This window comes from Carassius auratus, unplaced genomic scaffold (genome assembly GCF_003368295.1).
Source record: "Carassius auratus strain Wakin unplaced genomic scaffold, ASM336829v1 scaf_tig00215316, whole genome shotgun sequence".
Lineage (NCBI taxonomy): Eukaryota > Metazoa > Chordata > Actinopteri > Cypriniformes > Cyprinidae > Carassius > Carassius auratus.
The window spans coordinates 3,023,708-3,048,600 of NW_020528035.1; the positions used below are offsets into that span (position 1 = coordinate 3,023,708).

The 24,893-nt window shown below is 33.5% G+C and overlaps 1 long non-coding RNA gene across 1 annotated transcript; it reads left to right on the forward strand.

Moving 5' to 3' along the window:
- Positions 1–7,282: 7,282 nt before the first annotated feature.
- On the forward strand, positions 7,283–11,087 carry LOC113094307 (uncharacterized). The gene is made up of 5 exons (XR_003288041.1): positions 7,283–7,496; positions 9,770–9,928; positions 10,093–10,170; positions 10,760–10,811; positions 10,893–11,087. It is a non-coding gene; the product is annotated as an uncharacterized LOC113094307 (long non-coding RNA).
- The last annotated feature ends 13,806 nt before the right edge of the window (positions 11,088–24,893 follow it).

Genomic DNA, 24,893 nt, shown 5'->3' on the forward strand with positions numbered 1-24,893 from the left:
CCTGTGTGAAAACAGTCATTATTTTAGCAAATTCATGCAAAGATTATGTGTTTTGCTTTTAAAGTTTATTAGACCAACAGATCCAGTTACAAATTTGCTCACCAAGTAACAACACACACTTTGAATGGTTTGCAGCAGTATCTTTCATGCAATTAAGTTAACAAATGGAAGTTAATTGACCATCTGTTTGTTGTTTGACTAATCGTCATGGGTTGTCCACTCCTGCTCTGAAGAGAATAAAAAGGACACATTCAAGAGACAAAAAAAATAAAATAAAATAAAACATTCACCATTAGCAGCATCACGTCAAATGTTCAGCACGTTTGATTAGATCTCTAAAGCCAGATGTGAGGAACACAAGCCATAACTGTAGGCGACTATTTTTCTTACTGATAATTATTTCAATTTTTCACCCTACTTTTATTGTTTTTGTTTTCCCATCACATTACCTCGAACAGGCGGAGGTCATTAAACAAATTTTTCAGCCTGGCAACGGCAACCCTCATTTCCTGAGATGAGAATTTGTCATTGGCCTCTGGCCCATGTTGTTTTCTCTCTTTCTCTAATAATTTATGCATGCGATTCAATTTAATCAAGATCATATTTCATACTGCGGTCATCCCTGTGAGTGCAGTGCAGTCGGTGTACTTTAAAAACTGAAAGCGACATACAAAAGCTCTGTTTTGAAATCCGCCACACCATCCATGTCATATTATTTTTTTCTGTGGTATTTCCTTTCGGGTTTAGTGTAATTGCCGGGCACAATCTGTGCAGTGTTTTCAGTTGGGCGCTGTAATCTCTCGGTGGAGTACCTGCTCAGCGCTCTGATCTCCCCCATTACTCTTCATTAACAAGCTGCTCTCTCCACTGTCTCAAGCGCTGATTCAATTAAATCTGTATACTGGGATTGGGGCTTCGTGCACCCCACTGTAGAAGGATTAGATCATAATCTTTCTTCCTCCTTTTCTCGAAAACCCAGGCTAAAGCTGTCTGTCGCTGGACATGCTTCGTTTTATCAGTTGGTATGGTGTGTGATCTGTCTGAGACAGTATGAAGAACCATCATTAAAGCCTAATAGTGCAAAAACACGTTAAAGTGCTCCTTTAAAGTGATACAATTCTTTATGTGGCAATAATGCTGTATTAGAGCTGAATTCCTTCCTTCCTTCCTTCCTACCTTCCTTGCTGGCTTCATTCATTTATTCATACATAAAACATTCAAATATCTCTTTATAATCAGCAGATTCCAATTCAATTATTATTATTATATATTTTTTTTTTTTTGCCAAACATCCAATATAATCAATGATGAGGTCTAGACTGCACAATTAATCTCTCATTTGCATTGTCTTTGCACTGTTAGTTGTGATGAAAGCATTCATGGGAGTGCAGAAATCAAGTTGCAATGGTGGGATGAGTGAATTTGTGCTTTCAACAGTGCAAGAATCCTTTGGAATTAGATCATAAAGCTTGAATTAACACTTTATGATTAGTTTATCATGGCAGCTTTAATAGTAATAGTAACAAGTACACTGAAAAAAAAAAGTTCCACATGAAAAACTATAATTTCAGTAATGTCATAAGAAAACATATTTCCCAAACACACCAGTGTGTGTTTACACTGAAGTCTTAAAAAAGACGCACCAATTACATTTTCAGGCTAACGCTTTTTACCTAACATGTCTTTCCTGGGAATCGAACCCACAACCTTGCACTGCTAATGCAAAACGCTAAAATAATGGTAGAAAACAACCATACAATTTTTTTATACAAAAAAAAAAAAAAAAATATATATATATATATATATATATATATATATATATATATATATATATATATATATATATATATATTTAAGGCAGTGCTATTATTAGACCATTTTGATGTAAAAATTCAACTAACATTAGTTTCCATCTAACATATGTGGAAAAAAAAATCAGTTCATAACCCCTTTAAAAATGTCTTGCAAAGGAAATAGCAATGCTTGTGACAGAGCAAACACTGGTCATAAAGGTAAATATTAACTTTGTGTAATGGAATTTCTACCCTTTTTTGGACACAGTACGAAATGCATGTTTAATACCATGGAAACGATGAAGATAAACTAAATGAAATTGAGAAATATTTCTTATATATATACATTAATTAATCTATTTATGTACAGTATGCATGCATTTTATTTTTTATATGTTTAGTTTAGGTTTAAGTTAATGATAATAAATGCCATTTGTGTTGATTGCAGCTGCAAGATCAAAACATGATTCTGGTTATCACTCTTATTTAATGCAAAATTGAGAGTGACTCCTGTATTCTATACATACACAAAATGGCAATTTGATAGATCTATTCTCACAGTCTAGTTAATGCTTTTAACATTTTTTTTTTTTAATGCATTTTACAATACATCTTTCAGAACGATTTTATCATTATTGTTATCATTATCATTATCATTGCAATTCATGCATTATTAAATCATTCTGTAGGATTTTTTTTTTTTTTTTTTTTTTTTTACCAACTACTAAAAAAAAAAAAAAACTGAAAAGTTTAATATTTTAAGGTATATTTATTTCCTTCTGTTTTGGACTCTCTTCCAGCACTGGGTAGCTTCAGAAAAGTATGGCACAGCAGACTGTAAGTTTCTGAGATCATCGACTGGGTCACTCTATGTTTTCAGTCTTTTCCTCTTTTACTGAGTCCCTGTTATCAGTGCTTTGGGAGTCTCTTGGCATTGCTGCTGATGCACAAACCGACAGCTCTGCAAAGAGATTCTCTTCAGTCCACTGCTCGCTTTATCAGAGGGCTGTATTGGCCCCGGCTACTGCTGCTCATGTTTGGATGATAATGCTTTGATAGGACAGAGAAACCCAACACCGGAGCAGCCTGCTGGAAAGGCCACAGTCCTCTGCCGCCCAGCTCCCAGAAGGCTTTGAGTGAAAAAACTGTGTCATATGTCACATATTTTCACTTCTGTCCAGAATGCCTCTTTATTGCTACTGAAATAGCAATTCATTGAACAGACATGCATAAATTTCTCTCTGATGATGAAGGCGCTGCCAATGGCCTTGTCCAAATTGTAAACAAATTGTTGTTTTTGAGTCAATGCCACTGTTGAACTGGTACAAACCCTTTACTAGTGTCTTTCTTCAGCGGTGACGTCACTTTTTAGTAACCATAGACTTTCTATGATAGTGCATTGATGAAATGAACAGATAGATATGCCGCTGGCTGGTTTGATTTCCAGATAAGTCTGAATAAAGGATTTTTGCAAGAGTTTTCCCTGCAATAAAACAATCCAATATGTACAGTAGATGAGCTTGTTTCTTTATTACTTTTATACAAATGGATGTTTCATCATCATTTTGTTTTCACAAGATGTTAATTGATGGACTGCAAATCTGATGAAGAAACAAACTCATCTACAACTATGAACTGAGGTATATTTTCAACACATTCAGGTTTTAATTTTAATTTAAATTTTTTTGTTTGTATTTATTTATTTATTTATTTAAAAGCATGCACACGTGTACTTCTTTTGCATAAGGGATATATTGCTTCATTATTCCTTTCAGTGGATAGAAAGATCAATCATACTTTGAATTGTGGCTTATTTTCTGCTTTAGAAAATTATTATTATTTATTTATTTATTTATTTATTTATTTATTTATTTATTTATTTATTTATTTATGCCTTGAGTAAATTAATTAAAGACTGAATGATTGGTCAGTAAGTACAAGGTCAGCATTAGCAGGAGTTCTATTGAACATTTAGCAGAGAAATGACACTGCAATATTCTATAAGATGCTGCATTTGCTTTTGGGTGGTAAATTCTGTGAGGGTTGATCCTTAGGGTTCAGGCTTTAGATTTGCATTAGCTAACTTTAGCCTTACTAAACATGGAAGAAGGCTTTTGAATCAATTTGAGTGAGAGATTGACTCTGAACCTAATGTACTTATTTATTTCTTTTTACTTTAGGGTAAGCAGTTGGACTGTTGCCACATATACAGAACCCAAAAGCTTTTGCAAGTCTAAGTGAATTCATTTCACACTCAATTGGCACTGCAGGGCTGCTGAGATCTACTTATTGAAGATCTGCTCCTGAAAGTGAGTCAGGAGGAAAAGTTCATGCACTGCTTTTCATTGGACTTCAGTGGACTAGCTTGTCTAGAGTATAGTATAGATAGATAGATAGACAGACAGACAGACAGACAGACAGACAGATAGATAGATAGATATATAGATATAGCATATATATATATATATATATATATATATATATATATATATATATATATATATATATATATATATATATATATATATGCTCACAGAAAACTAGCAAAAACACATTATACTGTGAATGAGTGAACTTGACTTCAACATCATTTTTTTTTTATTATTATTATTTTTTTTTTTAAGCTTAAAAGGTTCCATTAATTCACTTATTGCATGGAAAAAAGCAACATGAGAGAGAGAAATTTGTTTACTTTATGGTAAAAGGTGTTTTTTTTTTTCTGCTCTTTCAACATGCTAAACATCCTGTGCAGTAAAATAACAGCAACTATACATTGTCCATCATAACTGATATATTTATAAATATAAATTCAAAAAATTTACTTTTGGAAACTGCACACTTGTAAATAACATATCTGTACATTAATTTAAACAATTACAGGTTTATATTTATTTATTTATTAGTATTATTTATTTATTTATTTATTTTCTGTGTACTTCTGTGTATAATGCATTATTTAATTTCCAGTATTTCTTATATTATTATTATATTTCATCTCTGTTAATCCTATGTCTACTACCATGTATGTTTGCACTTATGTCCATACTTTCTTCTACACTGGAAGCCCTTAATGCCAAGTCAAATTCCTTTTGTGTATAAACATACCGTACTTGGTAATAAATCTCTTTCTGACTTCTGAAAAAAATAAAAAAATAATAATAATAATAACACCTGGTTTCAACATTGATATATACTCAGAAATGTTTCTTGAGCAGCACATTATTTTATTTATTTTTTGTTATTATTTCTGAAGGATCATATTAAACTGAAGATTGGAGTAATGATGCTGAAAATTCAGTTTTTATCACACAAATAAATGTATATATGTTATATATAAGTTATATTAAATTGCAACAATACTTCACCGTTTTAATATTTTTTTGATCAATAAATGCAGCTTCATTGAGAAAAAGAGAATTAATAATTTTAATTGTTCCAAAAGGTGCACTAAGCAATAATAAAAAATAAAAATAAAAATAAATGCTTTTGACCACAGTGTCAGACTGTGTCCCAAAACACACTTGCAGTCAATCGTCAGTAAGGGGCATGTCTAGGGGCAGATAATTTATTATGCTCACAATCATTAAACTTTACTGGAGAAATATATTTAGTGCCATACATGGTCCACAAGCAAATAGTAAGGTGAACTGGCATACACACACACACACACACACACACACACACACACACACACACACACACACATTACAGTGTTTCCTTGAACAATCCCAGTGTCTCCACAAGAAACATTTGTTCATTTTAAATTTAAATGCATAAATCGGGTGCATTTTGAGAGCAGAATCAGGTGACTAGATAAATTAATAAACTAGACCAATTAATCATAAATTAGAATTATCCTGGTAACCTTCACGTGAATTGTATATATATATATATATATATATATATATATATATATATATATATATATATATATATATATATATATATATAAGCAGTGGGGAGCTATATCCAGTGCCTATAGGAAGCAACTGGGGGTTCAGTGGCTTGCTCAAGGGCAATTCAGCCATGGGAATTGAGGGTGGAAGAGAGCGCTGTTCATTCACCCCCCCAACCCCCCCCCACCCACACACACGTATATATATATTTAAAATGAACACTTTATTTTCACATAACACAGTAAAGCAGCCTCTGCATAGAATGAATAATCGATTCTCGAGTCATTGATATCAACCAATTCAGTACCACCGACATGGACAGCACGTAAGAAGATATATCTTAAGCAACCTCTTAAGGTCTAGTTCAGGTAACACGCCTAGAAATGGTTCACCTTTAGTTAAGGCATACCTTTTGAGTCTTCATAGCCTGCTAAGCGACAGCGCCCATACGGAAATGTAATATATGACATATATGTCCCTATATCGCTAATGACACCATCATATATGCTAAATATAAGACAATATATTGCTATCACATATATACATATCTCTAGATATATGTTGATATAGGTTTATAACATATATAAATTTGGCATATTAAATTAGTATATTGACATATATTAATATGATGTATATGATTATTATTTATATAATACTGTATGTTTTGACCATATATGTAACCGATATGTTTAATTTTTATATGCCAAACTATTCAAACAACATACATTTCACATGCCTATGGTTTCCTTATTCATGTGTTTTCCTTATTTGAACAGTTTGAACTTTTATCAAGTCTACACATCCACATTTCATTTCTATCCCATTTTCGAATATTTTATAAACTGTATTATTTTACCTCTTCTTAACCAGCTATTAAAAAAATAAATACTACACAAATTCTATTTGAAAACATACATTTTATTTTTTTCATCAATAGCCATATATCAATATCTATATGTCAGAAAGTACATACATGCACTATATATGCAGATGCATACAGAATAATATACAGTTGCACTCAAAAAAATGGATTTGTAGTACTGTTCGTTTTACATGTTTTGTTAAAACAACACAAATATATTTCGTTTTCCACCAAAACACAATTGTATTGTTTAATCAACTTAAACTGTTTAATTTTAAACTTTACTTAATTATCAATCGTTAAACTAACGTAAAGGGTTTAATTTCGTAATTAAAAAAAAAAAAACGGAAGTGACGATTTCCAACGCATTTGATGACGGTGCGGAGGGGAGCAAGAGGTGGTACCAGTCAGGTAAGACAATCTAAAGTTTTTCTTGTGTTAAGTCAAAGTCTTTAATTTCTCTTAGAGTTTCTGTTTTGGGGTGCTTTTGTTTTGCAATCTAGTATTGTGTAATCGGTTTATTGCACCGTTAATAGATGATTTTGAGCGGTTGGGAGATGTGAAAGCGCATGACTCTCTGTAATGTATTTACTTTAGTGTATATATATATATATATATATATATATATATATATACACATATATATATATATATATATATATATATATATATATATATATATATATACACACACACTAGGGCTGAAACAATTACTCGACATTATTGACAACGTCGACGATAAAAATAAAATTGTCGGCAAATGTTTTTGAGTAACGTTAGTGGTTTGATCTCGTATCTGCCTAATTTGAAAGCCTGCAATAATGCAGTTTGACCAGTGTGGCGCTGTAGCGCAAGATTGTAATACACTCTCCTGATTCAATTCAAAAGAAGAAGATAGCACTTCAGTTTGAGGAAACCGAGCCGATCCGAACCTTGGATGAATATGTAAATATATACTGCACGCCTTCCTCTCAATAACTGCATAAACACAACAAAAAACTGACCGCGATGTAAAAGCTCTTAAGAACACAGCGATGTGGATGTTTGCACGAACTCTGAAATTCTCCAGGCACTCCAATAAAGAAAAGTCAAGTCATGTTTATTTATATAACAGTCCTTTATGCAATCGATAGCTTTTCAATATTAAACATGAAAATACAGAGTCAGTGTCGCTAGAATTAAAACTTGATTTCCTGTTATAAAGCAGCTCTCCAGTGTGGAGCTAGCTAATAATAAAATCATTTTATACGTGGGGGAAAGTTCTGCGCTAGATCAAACCAAAATGTTTTGATAATCATAAACCAATAAGGTATTTTAAGAGAGATTGCATTTATTAGTAAAATGTTTGTTCAAAAATAAAACGTCCTATCACTTACCTTTACTTTATATTATACATATGACTTACAATAAGAGATGTTAAGAGACAGAATGATTCGTCATTCAGCTACTTCCTCATATAACTAATCAAATGGCGAATAGGAGTTTCTCTCTTATCTCATTTTGTGTGCCAAATATATTTGTTTAAATTAATTGTATTAATAATACATAATGACTTTCAAAAGTGGAAGTAATTACCTTTATTTGTTATAATATGTATATTTTAACTAATTGAAAAAGATAAATAATCAATAAATGTCTAACCATGAGATGTCGACCGAGTTTGGAGATCCCTGGCTTAGCACAGTGAAAGTATTTGAAGCTTTGTTTATGAACATGGCGGTGTGGTCATACAATGACTTTAAAGAGCCACACAGATGGGAAATCAAAAATTACCTGTATTACAGTGTATGATATAGCTGTCCATCAGTGTAAACAATGTGCAAAGTAATTAAACCAAAAAGTACACGATTTATAAAGTTATTGGCTTCTAAAGTAAGGAGTCGTCTCTGAATCGCTGAAACGAGTCGTTATAGATTTCAAATCTTTTGCCCATCTCTATGTATGTCACTAGGAGCACTTTGCATAATAATCTCCGCCTACCGTCTTGGGAGAAACGAAACTCTGAGCTGCCCCACCCCCCCACACAGACGCTCTGGTTGGTGTGAGAGCATCATGTCGAGGAGACAGTGTGTTTTTAATTGTAAAGGCAAGTTTGTTTTATTTTCACTGCCAAAGAATGAAGATCAGAAGAACCAATGGCTAAAATTCATTTTTACCACAATACCAGAGCAGTACAAACAAACCCTTTTGTTGTGTTCACAACATTTCACTGATGACTGCTTTTCTAATCTCGGTGAGTACAGCGGGATTCTCAAAGCGTTTGGCCATAAACGCGAAGTATGATTGTGAAGTTATGTGTCTGTTTTCTCCCGAGCGTCTTATCAGTATGTGTGCTGTCTGCAGCCTTTCTCTGCGCTGATCGTCATGTACAAACACGTCATTAAAATGAATTGTAACTCCGTGAATACTCAACGAAGAGACATGGGAGAGATATCTATAGAAAGCTTGACATGTCTAATTTAAAACTAAACAAGTGCTGCCAAAAACAGATATTCTGTGATAAAGTAATCCATAAGAAAACAACGCGATGTCTGTTTTTCACTTCTCCCTTCGTTATATCTAATGTGACCACGCCCCCGCGCTGAACGCGCTATTCAGATTCAAACTGAAGCACACGGCTTGAATACACCCACACAGAAAAAAAAGCAGCGAGACTGTTCAAGTTTTTTATTTTACTGTTTGCTTCGCGGTGAGAGGAATAAGACATAATTCACCCCAAAAAGATGCTAACGCATAGTTTACCGTGAAGTTGTGTGCGGAACAACCAATCAAAACTGACTATGTTAGCTGACCAATCAGAACACAGTATGCTACCGAAAGGTGGGGTTTAAGGAAACTGAATCTTTTGAACAGCTTCGCGCGAACCGTTTGGGGATCTCTGAGAATTGAGGTAATTTTAAAATGATATTTTGACAAAATGACAATGTTTTTTAACCTTGGATGGATTTAAACCTGTTGTACAGGACTTATAAACAGTGATAGGAAGCTTAGAATTTTCATCTTACTGGCTCTTTAAACCGGACACTACTCTGAGCTGTTCACATTATACAAATGCTCCAGATATGTAATCAGGTCCTCCCTTTAGGAATGGGAAACATGACACTATTCATCACTCACACAAATAAATAATTTAATATTTTGATAATTGAATTAGTTTTTGCTGTTCAAATATTTTTTTTTTTTTTTTTTTTAACACATTGCACTTCATGTGTTTACAGATTTGTGCAGAATTTGAAACATACAGAATTACCATAGGCCCATCAGAATCAACAATCTTTGCCAAACTGGATCCGGACTGCAAAACTTATGAAGATGTTTGCATAATGAAGAAGAGTCCTTGGACAAATACTGAAACCCTCTTGGTGCCCACTACACAGGTAAGAACAACTGCACTCAACACAACCTTGTATTAAAACATTATTCTCTCACTGGCCACTGGAAATTGACAAAAAAAAAAGACAGATATAATAAGATAAGGTTTATTAATACAATAAATACAAAATATGTGGTATTACTATAAACTGATTTATTTTAATGCAAGGCAGGGGTGTCCAGACCTGATCTAAGAAAGCCAGAGTTCTGTGGAGTTCAGCTCTAACACACCTGCCTGGAACTTCAGGTAAGACTTTTTTGTTTTAAAATTCCCAAGAACCTTGATTAGCTGGTTCAGGTGTGTTTAAATGGCTAGATCACCCAAAAATAAACATGTCATTACTCACCCTCATGTCGTTTCAAACCTGTAAGACCATCATTCATCTTCAGAGCACAAATTATTATATTTTTTAGGGATGCCCCGATCATGATTTTTCATGGGCGATACCGATTTTTTTACAAGCAAACTGGACGATTTTTTTTTAAATCTTTCAGCAACAAACAAGAAGGAAGGACAGTCCACAGTCTACAGTCCAATATTGAGGAAAAGCTCACGTGACATCAGGGCGTGACGTGTAATGTACGAGTTGAAAACATTAGGCAGGTAATACTTTCACTGAATCTGGCGAACGATCTCGGTGCCACCGTGGAAAGTGAGGAACTAACTTACCGTACAGGCTCCAGATGTGTGTACCATTTTCCACTGTAATGTTTGTTAGAATCCCATCTTGACTGCTTGCCTGTATTTCCCATAAGAAGATGAATGACTGACTTTTTTTCATGTAATTTTAGAAAAAAAAAAAACAAAGGCTAAATTTTGTTGTTTTCATCTTCAGACTAATGAAATTGAAGTATCCAAATGAAGACCCTAGCCGTATGGAGTATATGGTGAGGTTTTTTTTCAAGGTTAATAAATGATTTGTTAATCATTAAAGAATTTGTGTTCTCCATGCTTTTAAATACTTCTAGGATACAGAGGTTGCCAGCAATCAGGAGGTGATCCAGAAGACTCCTGGGAATCTATTTGAAGCTGCATCATTGAAGACAGTCCAGCAGATGTTGGAGTTTTAAAGGATACAGTTCTTCAGGACCTATAGAAGTTTACAGTCTGCAAAACCATGTTGCTGGGACTGATATATGGACTGAACTTGAGGAACCCTCCTGAACTCAGGTACACATTTGGAATACTGAAGAAGAATTTCTGGAGCCAGTTCCTGTTCCTGGAATAAGGTTTGATTGGTAACCCATGAATGCCAATTAGAAAATGAGTAGTGTGATATTTTTGCTATTTTGTGTAATTTTGTAATGTGGTTTAAACTGTATTTTACTGTGTGTAATTATTTATTGCTTGTTTAACAAATACACTTTGATCATTTGTGACATCTTGTCTTTTGACTCATTACAAGACAAATCACACAAAAAATGTTTTGTTGAAGGGAGTAACTTTAAATAGAAAATATTGTGTTAAAGTAACTAGAACTAATTGTGTGAAACCACTGTCCATAATTGAAATGAGTAATTTGAAACAAACCTCCTTATGTTGTTAAAGTGAAACAAATTTGGCTAGATTGTAATAAACCAAAACATGTTGAGTTAACTTAACCGGTTTAAGTTGAAGCAAAGTGAATAAATTGAGTTGGTTGGACATTACTATTTCACATAGATTCTACCTCATTCAATTGTGTTGTCACAACACAAGGAGTTTGTATAGATTCAAAAAATTCCATTAATGTTATCAAAACACAATTTGGTTGTGTGGTACCACTGTCCATATTTGACTTAAGTAAGTTTAAAGAGTAATTTTTTTGAGTGTGTGTTTGTCTTCAAAAATCTAGGGGTTCTTAATTTAAACAGATTTCTCTAACTTATGCAGCTATGTAAACCTGGGTTCTCCACTAGCATTCAAAGAAAATAAACTTTTGGTGCTTTCATCAAAGTTTGGCAGAGCTGCAAAAACTGATATCACTGATGCCAGACATTATATATATATATAAAAAAAAATTAAACAGTTACGGAGGCATGTACAGCAGTTAGGTGAGACAGCACCTTCTCGACTGGATGAAAGTGAAGAGGATTTTGAAGCTTAGGCATGTCATGTTCATTGCATTACATGTTTGTAAGTACATATCCATAACCTATATTTAAAAATATGTACGAAATTAATTAAATCATGTTTTGTTTTGTTTTGTTTTTTTACATTTGTTTAGTTTATATCAAGATATTTTGCAAGTAATATACATAATATAAGAACATATGATTTAAAATATGTGCACACAATGTTTTTATATTTAATTTATATATTGCATATACATTAATCAAAATTATATTTTATATATATATATATATATATATATATTTCATTTTAAATGTAAAATATATACTAAGACTATATAAAAACATATATAAGGGACATATATATGTCACATATATGTAAGCAATATGCTATGCATATATGTTTAGTTTGTATATTGAACATATAAACAAAGAAATATATGTCATGTATATTGAAAATTATATATGTGACATATATAAAAAAACACTATTATACATACATAAAATATATGGGCTAGTTTTATATGTCAATATATGAAATTGTTCCATTTTCTAATAGGTTTTATATATGGGCAGATATATATGTACATATATGTTTTCCCTTTCTATGTGGATATATTTAATATATGTATATTTCATATGTGTACATATATTACATTTCCGTATGGGCGTTATCGGGAAACGCAGCCCATATCATTCTGAAATTAGTTATAGAATAAGTGCCAAAGTTGCCCGTTTCCCTTAAAGATGCTATAACCGTCATTTGCTATTTTCTTATGCATGGTGGTGATTCAAATGCTCTCATCAGGCGAGTTTGCTATTTGAGGCGTCCTCCTGTGCCATCTTGATGTCTGCTGAATGCTGCCCATCTGTTGGCCTCCAGTGCAGCATCAGCAGAGCCGCCATTTCTGTGAGATGCTAGGGGCTGACAGGGGGTCTCACACACACACACACACACACACACACACCGACATACGGAGAGAACTCAGATCTCCAGCAACAGATGCAATACAACTTAATAGTGTGTTTAAAGGGATAATTTACCTAAAAATGAAAATTAGCCTGTGATTTACTTAGCCTCAAGGCATCCCTGGTGCATATGACTTTCTTCTTTCATGTTATCATTGCAGTGGTGTTTCTACAGTCCAAAAAACGTCAAATAAAGCTTGCGCATCCATAATAAAACCTACATAATAACCTACTAACATTCATAATCAAACCTAATAAACACTTTCCTCTCACTTCTGCTGAATGTCATATGCAGAAGCTCTTCTGGTGGATGACGTAGGATGTATGCTAGTCTCACGAGTTTATTTACAGAAGCAAAGGAAGCAAAGTCTAATATATATATATATATATATATATATATATATATATATATATATATATATATATTAGATAAGGACACTTCTCTACTCTATTACCTGACCTATGAAAAATACATTTCTCAATGAATGAGATAAACAGTCTCTGCATCAAAAGGTGTTTGTGGAAATTGTAGATAGATTAAAATGTTTTGCTTACCAGATTTAGATTTAACAGACTTTTTTTTCAACTAAGCATTTGAACATTTGAAATCTTTTTTTTTTCGGGTAATTGTTACAGGGTTAGTCATGCAAACACAACTATGACGATAACAACAAACCCTTTGAAAAGACAAAACAGAAGTTGTTGTTTTTTTTTGTCCCCTCAAAAATGAACTAAAATTTTCATCAGTCATAAATGATGACTATTCTGTATTTCCACGCTGAATCTGAATTTGTCTGATTAAGATTCACATGTGCGTTTGACGCCAGTTGGCCCTGCAGGAGATTTAATTAAGATTATGAAGCCAACTGGGAGGTTATAAAGAACAAACAAATTCCATATCAGACTCATCTTCCTTTATCCCACCAAAATAATAGTATTATTGACAATCTCTGGATGCAAAGAGAAAATGTCACAAAGCAAAAGAAACACAACCACACCAAAGATACTGAATACCTGAAGTGATTTAAGATTGACTCAGTTTGCTGTTCTATATGTTATAGAATCAGTATTTTCTTCTAAATTAATATTACTACTACTGCTACTACTACTACTACTACTAATAATAATAAAACAAACAAACAAAAAACACTTATTTTGTTTTTAAGCTTCAGAGGAAAAACACACTGCCTTTAAATACTCCTGGAAATTCCCTACTTACCTTCTTGTAAATCGTAATTAGAATTAGGTATTGAGGCTTAATTTGTGTATTTTTATCATTTCCATACTGCCACAGATAATGATAGTAAATTGAGTTTTGTCATTGCCTGTTGCATCATAAAACTGAGAATGTGGTATTTTCTGCCAGGTTTTAGTACTCTGGAATAACCTTCCTGATAATATTCAGGGCTTACACACTCTCCGATTTTAAATCTTGATTAAAGACACATTTCTTTCGTCCAGAATTAAAATATAACAAGTTGTAACTTTGTACTCAACTTACATGGGATTAAATGCACATTCATAGTTTTGCTTGAATGGCAGCTATGCTATTTACTCTCCATTTGCTGTTATGACTCTACCTCATGGATTTGATCCAGCATCATACAAAGATGTCAGATGACAAACACGAGAGAAGAGATGATGCCAACCACTGCAAGGACTTAAGATAACATTAACAAACAAATTTCATAGTAGGCTGGAGAAACATGACTGTGGTGACATGTCTGCAAAATTATATTAAAGGGATAGTTAAATGTTGTCATGATTTACTCACCACAAAAAAACAACAACAAAAAAAAAAAAAAAAAAAATATATATATATATATATATATATATATATATATATATATATATATATATATATATATATATATATATTATTGATACAGGTTTAGAAAAAACATTTTGAGGTCAACTTAAGTTGCTTCTTCCTTGTTTTATGTCACTTTTAAAGTGAAATTTCCAGTGAGTGGCGTTCAGTTTTATATGTGACATGAACATGAATCAATATTTCATTATGTTATGTTAGAAATTCAGTTCAGTTAACAAGTGCAATGCTGTGCCTGGTGCACTACAGAGCAAGTTTACTATGTCAGAAAGCTGGTTAGTTTACAAATCATGCACTACGATAAAAAGTGTTTTGAGCTCCTAACATACCATTGTGCAGGAAAATGTAAAAAATAATAATAATAATAATAATATATATATATATATATATATATATATATATATATATATATATATATATATATATATATATATATATATATATATATATATATATATATATATATATTTATTTATTTTTTTATTTTTTTATTTATTTTTTTATCAATTAATATTCTGCACCTGTAATCACAATTTGTATAAACATTAATACAGATATTAGGGTTTTGCAAAACTAAATGTTGGGAAATTTTTATTGGCTGCTCAGTAGAAAGGATCCAGCTCATTGATTTCAGTGGTGATAAATTAATCGATTGTTTCCAGTACACACTCTCACAATAGCTTTTGCAAGGGTTTGGATATGGATGCCAAGCTCGTAAGGTTAAAGAACATTTCCAAATCATTATGCCATATCTTTTATTGCACAAACAGATTGCTAGATGCTAGCCAATTGTCATTCTCAGAGGACAGCGTGCTGTCATACACTGTCTCCATGGCAACTGATTACTTGCACAGTGTGCATGTGGCCATTCGGGGGTGAGCTGGGAAATAAATTGCCGAATTCCTCCGACAGTTCTCCAAACAAACTCGTGTACAAACAAAGAGAACGAAACAGCACTCGTCGCATTCTGATGTCTCTGCATTTTGTGGTCTGTGCCATCCTCGTCGCCTGGGCATGTTGTGTGTTGATGAGACAGGATCTGTGTTGTACTGGACCACAGTGAGCTCTATTTATAATCACTGCCTGGAGAAAAGCTTGCATCTCCCAAACACAAACTTTTCAGCAGAACAACTTTGGTTTCGGTCAGAATAAGATTCACTACAAGCTGATGTCTTTTGTTAAACACTGAAGGGTGCATCAGTGCAGTCGGGAAGAACACATTGTAATTTCATGGATGATATTTGTTACAGTATGTTGAATTTCAAACTCATTCCAAACTTCTCTTTTTACCATACCAATAAAAAGTGATACACTACTAACGAAAGAAGCCTGAATTTATTTGATTCAAATACAGTAAAACGGTAATAATGTGAAATAGCATTACAATAATTATAATAAAACAAAAATATTTTCTATTTGAAATGTAAATTTATTCATGTCAAAGCAGAATTTCCATTATGATTACTTTAGTATAACATGATTCTTCAGAAAACATCCTAATATGCTGATTATTATTTTATTATTAAAAAATAAAAAAATAAGCAGCAAACTTAAATATTATCAGAAATGTTTCTTGAGCTCATGTGACACCGAAGACTAGCATAATGATGCCAAAAAAATAAAAATAAAAAATACAACTTTGATCATAGCAATAAATTACACTTATAGAAAACAATTATTTTTAATTGTAATAATATTTCTCAGTATTGGAAGCATTGTTGCTTCTGAAGTTTTCGTTAGATAATCATCCTATATATATATATATATATATATATATATATATATATATATATATATATATATATATATATATATATATATATATATATATACAACGGTTGCACGTGTACTTACATGTACTTATAGTGTACTTACAGTATATTTATCTAAGAAAGTTCTGGTAATACAAGATAACTACATGGGGTAGGGTTAGGTTTAGGGGTAGGTTCAGGGTTAGTACCTAGTTATTACATAGTTATTGTAATTACTATAATAAGTACATAGTATGTACATGAGGAACTGTAAAATAAAGTACTACTGAATCAACTTTTTACAATGTTCTCACTTCAAAGTGCTCATCTTAATTGATCCTGTAGGTTTCTTTTGATCCCTTCAAACAGAATAACACAACCCCCCCCCCCCCCCCCCCCCTACACAGGGAAATCAATGCAAATTAAACACATGCCTCCATTTGCCAAGGTGGTGATAACCGGTAATTACACATGACTCCTCCCACACACACTCAAGTAGATACATAACCATCACTTACAGGAACTCTCAGAAACACATTGTAAATGACATGGAATAATTGCACATAACTCCTTCATTAAAGCTCAATCGGTCACTTTCCTCTCTGGTAAAATATTCACCACAGCATCTGAATCAAAGTAGGTTTTTCCTTAAAACAAATAACACAATCAAAGTAGAGACCAAAGCCATTGAGAGCATTTTCCAAGGTTACAGGAACTTTACTCTCCCTTATGTCATTTCAAACACATATGACACATAAGACTTCAAACCCACCAAAAATAAAAAAACAAATAAACAAAAATCCATGCCTATATTCAACACAGCATTATATATTGTTGTGTTCCTTGATAACACACAGCATGCAGTATATAGTATGTCCACTGTGCATACCAGTTAAAATGTGTGTTTATTATGGAAATAATATACTATAAAATAATGTACTTGAGACTAAATTGAATACAATGTTATCTGTGTGTTGCTTGGGTTAAGGTTAGGGTTTTAGGGACTTTCAATTAATTTCACATGGTTTTCCTGTGTTTTGTTAACATTTTGTTTCCCTGGTTCCCACTTCATGTACTTCCATGGACACAGATTACGTTGCTCACCTGTTTTCAGTTTCATGGATTTCTATCCTGAATGTATATATTGCCAAAATATGCTTTGTCATTTCTGTTGAAACATGTACTTCAGGTATTAAAATAGCCTACATTGCATACACACATTGGTAATGATTGATATTAATGCAATAGTAAATCACAGCATTTTTTTTTTTTTTACACATGTATCAAGAAAGTCATAAAGGTGTCCCCCTGTAAATGCAATTAGGTGGCCTTTCATTTGTTTGATATTATATTATCACCTGAGTTCTCTTGAAGTGCACTGTTTTTATTCCATTCTTTTGATTTGAAATACACTACAAATGAAAATACACTACAAATTGTGTTTATTTAGTTATTGAGAGGAAGGCACACAGTATTTATTTACATATTCATCCAAACGCCGCTCAGCAGCCTCATGTTCTCAGGTTAACTAGTGATGTGTCGTTCATGAACAAATCGTTCTTTTTGAACGAATCTTTTAGGTGAACAAATCGTTCTTATTCACGTAATCCACTGACTCATATTTCTCGTTCACTGAAATTCTTCCCTCCACAGCAGCGCGGCGCTATTAGCAGTGCATGTGCAGTTCGGGTGAACCAGGTAGCTCTGTGAACTGTTTCATCCTGTCTCAAAGAGTTACTCGATCTCGAGCCGATAGTCTTCGAGTATGACATTTGTCGAAGCATGTGATTTGTTGAATGTAGTGAACGAATACGCCCTTGACTGAACGAGTTTCATATGAGTCTGAACGCGATCTAGAGAAATCGTTCATGAACGAAATGACTGAACTGGTACACATGTCGATCTCGAACGAGTTGAATGATTTAGTACATCTCATTTGTGAATGAAATAACTGAACTGGTATGCATGCCGCTCGCGAACGAGTTGAATGAACTGACACGTGTCGTTCGTGAATGAGTTGAATGATTTAGTGCTTCTCGTTCGTGAATTAAATGACTGAACTGGTACACATGTCGTTCGTGAACGAGTAGAATGAACGGATACATGTTGTTCATGAATGAAATGAACTGGTACATTAACATCTCGTCCATTAACAAAATTAATGAGAGTAAATCAGGCCAGTTGGCCATTTAGCATGTCAATCTCACAAAATGCAAAGCGCAGTTATAGGTACTGTGCACATACGCTTGTTTTCATATTTAGCATACATAACATAATTGCACGTTTAATCCCCGATTTATGAATTTGAATATATAGGCATATATATGAACTGTCTGACCGAACAATTAAAATGCTAGTTATGCAAGAAAACCTTGTGCTTTGTTCATGTAAACAACTTAGACTTGATATATTGAATGCGATTATGCACACATTTTAATATAACCAAATCAGTTTTGTAACAAGTAAATATGTTCTTTGACTTGAGACAGAACACATATGATACTCTTTTTTCGCCACCTGCTGGCATATTTTGTGTAATACGAAGAAATGGTCACTGAACGAATCAGTGAACAGATCATTTTGGTGAATGAACTGAAAACTAACAAATCTCTTGAAAGAATCATAATTTCCACTATTAAGGTTAAATGAAGAGCTGTCTTCTTCTTTTGAACTGAATCAGGAGAGCTGTAATACAGTCTTGCGCTACAGCGCCACACTGGTCAAACCACATTATTGCAGGCTCTCACATTAGGTAGATACAGAGCCATATAGAGAGAGAGTTGCGACAACGGAAGCTCGAAATGTTTGGTTGTCACGTGATTCGTGTAAACTTCAAATAGTTCCAGGAAGTGCGTTGGCGGCCATTCAAACTGATAGAGTAGAGTGACAGAACTGCGATTTCTGGTAATAAGGAGTCAATAAATGCATTTATTTTATATATTTATACAACACACTGACATATGTATATAGCATTAGTATGTAGTTACAGCGATGTTGTTTTTAAAATATCAAATCGGGTAATATTTGAGGATTAGTGTTCAATTACCGTTATTTTAAAAACGTATTTCAGGCTAACGTTAAGTTTTATAAACACGGGTTGCTGTTGCCTTTTTACGTTACATATTGTCCATTTTTTCACTGAACTAATGTTAACTCATGTCATATTGATGACTTTCAGGTAGTACAGAGACAGGCTGGTGACTGCTGATTTTCAGCTCGCACCGCACTATGGGTCAATTAACTTTTAGCAGCAGTAATTAGCATGTTAAATAAATGTAAAATGAAGCTTACTGTTTATAATTCTTACAATTACATATAGTAATATAATTATGTATTATAAATAATATACCTATTATATCTAGTATAATTCTTACAATACTTATTCATGTACACAATATATTCAGGTTTAAAACAACTTAAGCATACTCGTATATAAACATGTACACTGCCATTCAAAAGTAATGATGCTGAAAATTCAGGTTGACATCACAGGAGTATATTCCATTTTAAAATTGAAAACAGTTATTTTAAATTGTAATTATACAATTAACTATTTACAGCAATTCATGAATACATTTCTAATAAATTTAATAGCATGACAAGCATTTTGTATGTGTCCTTTCTTTAATGTTGTCCTTGCATAGTCTCCACCGTGGTTTACTGTGCTGCATGGGGATGCTCCACTCAGTCAGAGAAAGGTGTGTGAATGTATGGCTTCCCAGCTGACATGGAGAGGAGAAAATAATGTTTGGCTCAAGTCAGCAGGAGCAATCTAAATATAAATAAAAATTACAACAACAAAAAATTGTTAGGTAATTATACTTAAATTTAAATTTAAGTATAATTACCTTAAATTTATAATTAACTTATTTATAATATAACTTATTTAAATTTATAATTAACTTAAATTTATTTGCACTTTTTTACATTGACAATGTTTTACTAGAAATAAGGAACAAGCAAAGCCTTGCAAAACCCAGGGAGCTGAGACTCATGGTGAGACATTGCAGGGAGTCATCAGTGTTACCTATAACTGTGCATTTAACCACCATGTGATATGTACTGTATGTGGGTAGACAAAAAAAAAAAAAAAAGGTGTGTGTGGAAACTAAACTGAAGTCAGTATGCAGACAAATTGCGGCAAAGCAATTTGTCATGACCAAAAAATTCAAGAGTAGGCTGAGACCAGATGCCATTCCCACAATCTTTGTACATTGTCCTGTGGTCAAAAAGAGGAGGGCCCTGCTCCACGATGCACCCCTAGACCTGTGAACATACAAGAAATGGCTGCTGATTACAGCTATGTTATTTCAGGTGATTCATATATAATAAGTACAAACTCGTACTAGTTGAAGTAAAGTGATGTGATATTTTCAATATTTAAAATTAGCAAAACCATGTATTCTACATCTATCAGTTTCAAAGGTTGAGGAAAAAAGAACGAGGACACTCAGAGAAGGGAAAGTGAGAGTGAAGAAAAAGGACATGGCTAGAGAGGAGAGACAGGGACAGGTGACACTGCCCAGTCAACCAGCAGCAAGTCAGTCAGCAGCCAGTCAGCATTCCAGTGAACCATCAGCCAGTTACCTGGGTCTATTAAAAAAATTTAAGAGACAAAAAAAAAAAAAAAAAAAAAAAATCAAACAATGAAAAGGCAGCACTAAGAAAAATAATTAAAATTCAGCTATCAAAAAAAAAAGGTCCCCTCAGCTCTCCTGACCTGCATCCTCACTGATGCTCCATCCCAGAACAGTTCAGTGGCACCACTAATCCTCCACCCACCAGCACCCACAGAATGTTACAGTATGTTACTTTTATACACTAACAAGTTTAAGTATATAATACAGTATTATTATATAATATAGACAGGTAATAGTAAATGAATCACAATGACTAAAAACACTCCACCCATGTTTTTGCAAACTCAATTCACTCTAAATGTATATCAATAGGGTGCATTTTATTATTAAGTAATTTAATACGTGTAATAAGGAACAAACTTTATAACCTCATTTTTACCACTTCCACTCACCGCTGTCACACGTTATATTGAACTAACTTAATAGGCTATGTAACGTTAGCTAACTTTCCCCACCCTGCAAAAAAATATGTTTATACTCCTTTTTTTCTAATTGCAAACACGATGGATGAAACTGAATTATGAGAACAGATTTTACAATTATTAGGCTGTTCGTTACTAACTTTATTCAGCTCCAATCCTAGCCTAATCTGTTAGTTATCTGATAACAAACCTTAAATCTACTCATTTAATGAGTGGTAATCTACAAGAAGGTTTTAATTAGCAATTTATTGTTATTAAGATGTACTGATAATATGCAATCTTATTATTTAAACGTCTTACCTGTTAAAAGTGCGTCGCGAACGGTTTGTTCTGCTGCATCTCTACGGCGCGGCATCAGTTTGCTGCTACTTCCGGGAACTATTTAGAGGCTCCACGAGCCGCCATTGCTGTAAAAAAAGCGTTCCATTGGAGTCAATGGAGTTGTCGCAACTCTCACTCTATATGGCTCTGGGTAGATACAAGATCAAACCAGGCAATTTGTTTTATCATCAAAGTTGTTGATAATGTTGACTAATTGTTTCAGCCATAGTATAAAAATACTGAAGTCAATATGTTACAGAAAGTCATGTGCTTTCACATCTCCCAACCACTCAAAATCATCTATTAACGGCGCAATAAACCGATTACACAATACTAGAATGCAAAACAAAAGCACCCAAAAACAGAAACCATAAGTGCATATAAACTGCATATAGGTTTCATATATGCATAAATATATTACCATATATGTGTATATATATTGTATATATGCAGCATATATGTGCATTTAAACTGCATATAGGCTTCATATATGTGCATATATTCTCATATAGGTTCTTTCCATGTGGCCTCATTTCGCTTGTAAACAAAAAAGCTAAGTAAAACAATCGGTCTGTCAATCAGTCCATGCCACCCACAGCCATTCACCAACTGATTGACTGATGTTCTTTGTACAAATTACACTAGAGTTTTCTCAAACTGGCAAGCTCTAATCTGCTTTCTACCAGTCTGACAGGAAACATGTTTACAAGCTACTAAGTGACAGTTAACACTTCTGTGGAAGAACTAGTTGCTAGCCATATTTTAACGAAGTCTGTAAGGTTTTGTTTGAGGCAAAAAAAAGTGATTGAGATATAGACAAGCATGTCTGAAAATTCTGCTCTGTTTTATGAGAAGGACAGAGACTTTGATCTTCTGTAAGCATATTTATTCATATATATATATATATATATATATATATATATATATATATATATATATATATATATATATATATATATATATATATATATATACAGTACAGACCAAAAGTTTGGACACACCTTCTCATTCAAAGAGTTTTCTTTATTTTCATGACTATGAAAACTGTACATTCACACTGAAGGCATCAAAGCTATGAATTAACAGATATGGAATTATATATGGAATTATATACATAACAAAAAAGTGTGAAACAACTAAAAATATGTCATATTCTAGGTTCTTCAAAGTAGCCACCTTTTGCTTTGATTACTGCTTTGCACACTCTTGGCATTCTCTTGATGAGCTTCAAGAGGTAGTCACCTGAAATGGTCTTCCAACAGTCTTGAAGGAGTTCCCCGAGAGATGCTTAGCACTTGTTGGCCCATTTGCCTTCTGTCTCTGGTCCAGCTCACCCCTAAACCATCTCGATTGGGTTCAGGTCCGGTGACTGTGGAGGCCAGGTCATCTGGCACAGAACCCCATCACTTTCCTTCTTGGTCAAATAGCCCTTGATGCCTTCAGTGTAACACTACAATTTTCATAGTCATGAAAATAAAGAAAACTCTTTGAATGAGAAGGTGTGTCCAAACTTTTGGTCTGTACTGTATCTATCTATCTATCTATCTATCTATCTATATATATATATATATATATATATATATATATATATATATATATATATATATATATTCAGTATATGATGTTTTCAGCGCATGAGCTTCCTGTCAAAGTATCTAAGCAGGATAAGGTGCAATGGGAACTAGGACTTTATGCCAATTTTGCCTCTGAGATTTTTTTTTTTTTCAGGAGCCCCGTCTGGCTACAACTGCCTAATTAAGGATTTCTTGAGTTGGGCCTTAAATATTGATTCATTTGTCTGGATTTCTCACATTTTCAAGAAGAAGAGAGTGGTACAAAATTCCATGAAGTTCTTTGAACAATATTGCATAAGATTGCAAGTGGTGATTTAATTAGAAAGACCTCTTTAATTCTTGAAAAGACTTTAATAACTGAACCAGCATTTTATATCATTTTTCTTCCCTCACAGACTTGTTGGTAATGACAATGGTTTGATCTCAAAGAAAGTTTGACCTCGAGAAATGAACATTAGCATTAAGCCTACTCACAGCAGCTATCATTCTTCTTTGGGCACTTTCACAGACCCATATTCATTTAAAGAAACAGTGTATTTGTGGCAGACAAACACAAGAGTTGTTGTGTGTGTGAAATGTTGTGGTGGTGAAACTAAAGCAACAAATAATTAAAGGCGGGGTGAAATGCTCGTTTTCACTCAATATCCTGTTAATCTTGAGTACCTATAGAGTAGTACTGCAGCCTTCATAACTCCAAAAAATCTTTATTTTTATTATATTTATAAGAGAAAGATAGTCTGTACCGATTTTTCCCAGAAAAACACGAGCGCCTAGAGGCGTGACGTGTGGGCGGAGCTAAAGAATCACGAGAGCGAGTAAGCTTTTGCGTTGAGAGCGTTTGGAAGCTGTGACACAGATCCCGAGGCTGAAATTTAATATTTGCTTAGCGGTTTTGGAAAATGACTAAGTTCCACTTTATGTCGTCTTTTTTTTTTTTTTTTTTTTTTTTTTTTAAGCTGTACATGTAGAAAGTGCAGTTTGATGACAACATTGCATGTTGTTTACTTGATGTGCTTACGCGCTGATAGCTAAGTTAACAACACAGAGATATTTTAAGCAGTTTTACTCACCGCATGCGGTTCCAACACACGATCGTGACCCTTTTTCGTTGGGACTGCATTATCCTTAATAAATAAACGATGTGCAAATCCGGTGTCAAACTGGGCCTTGTTTGTAAAACAAGCATCTTCGAAATGCAGGGAAAAAACAAAAACACTTGCACAACTCCGTTGATGCTCTGTAAAAATAAACTCCATCCACTGGTCCCTTAATGCTGTTTCTCTTTTGGTAATCTGTGCAGGGTTGTCTTGCCCTGGCAACCAAAAACACACTTCTTTTGTGACTTTTCGCGAGGCTTTCGCTCTGATCAGTGAATGCCTGTGCTCAACCTCTCAGTGTTCTGCTATACGGAAG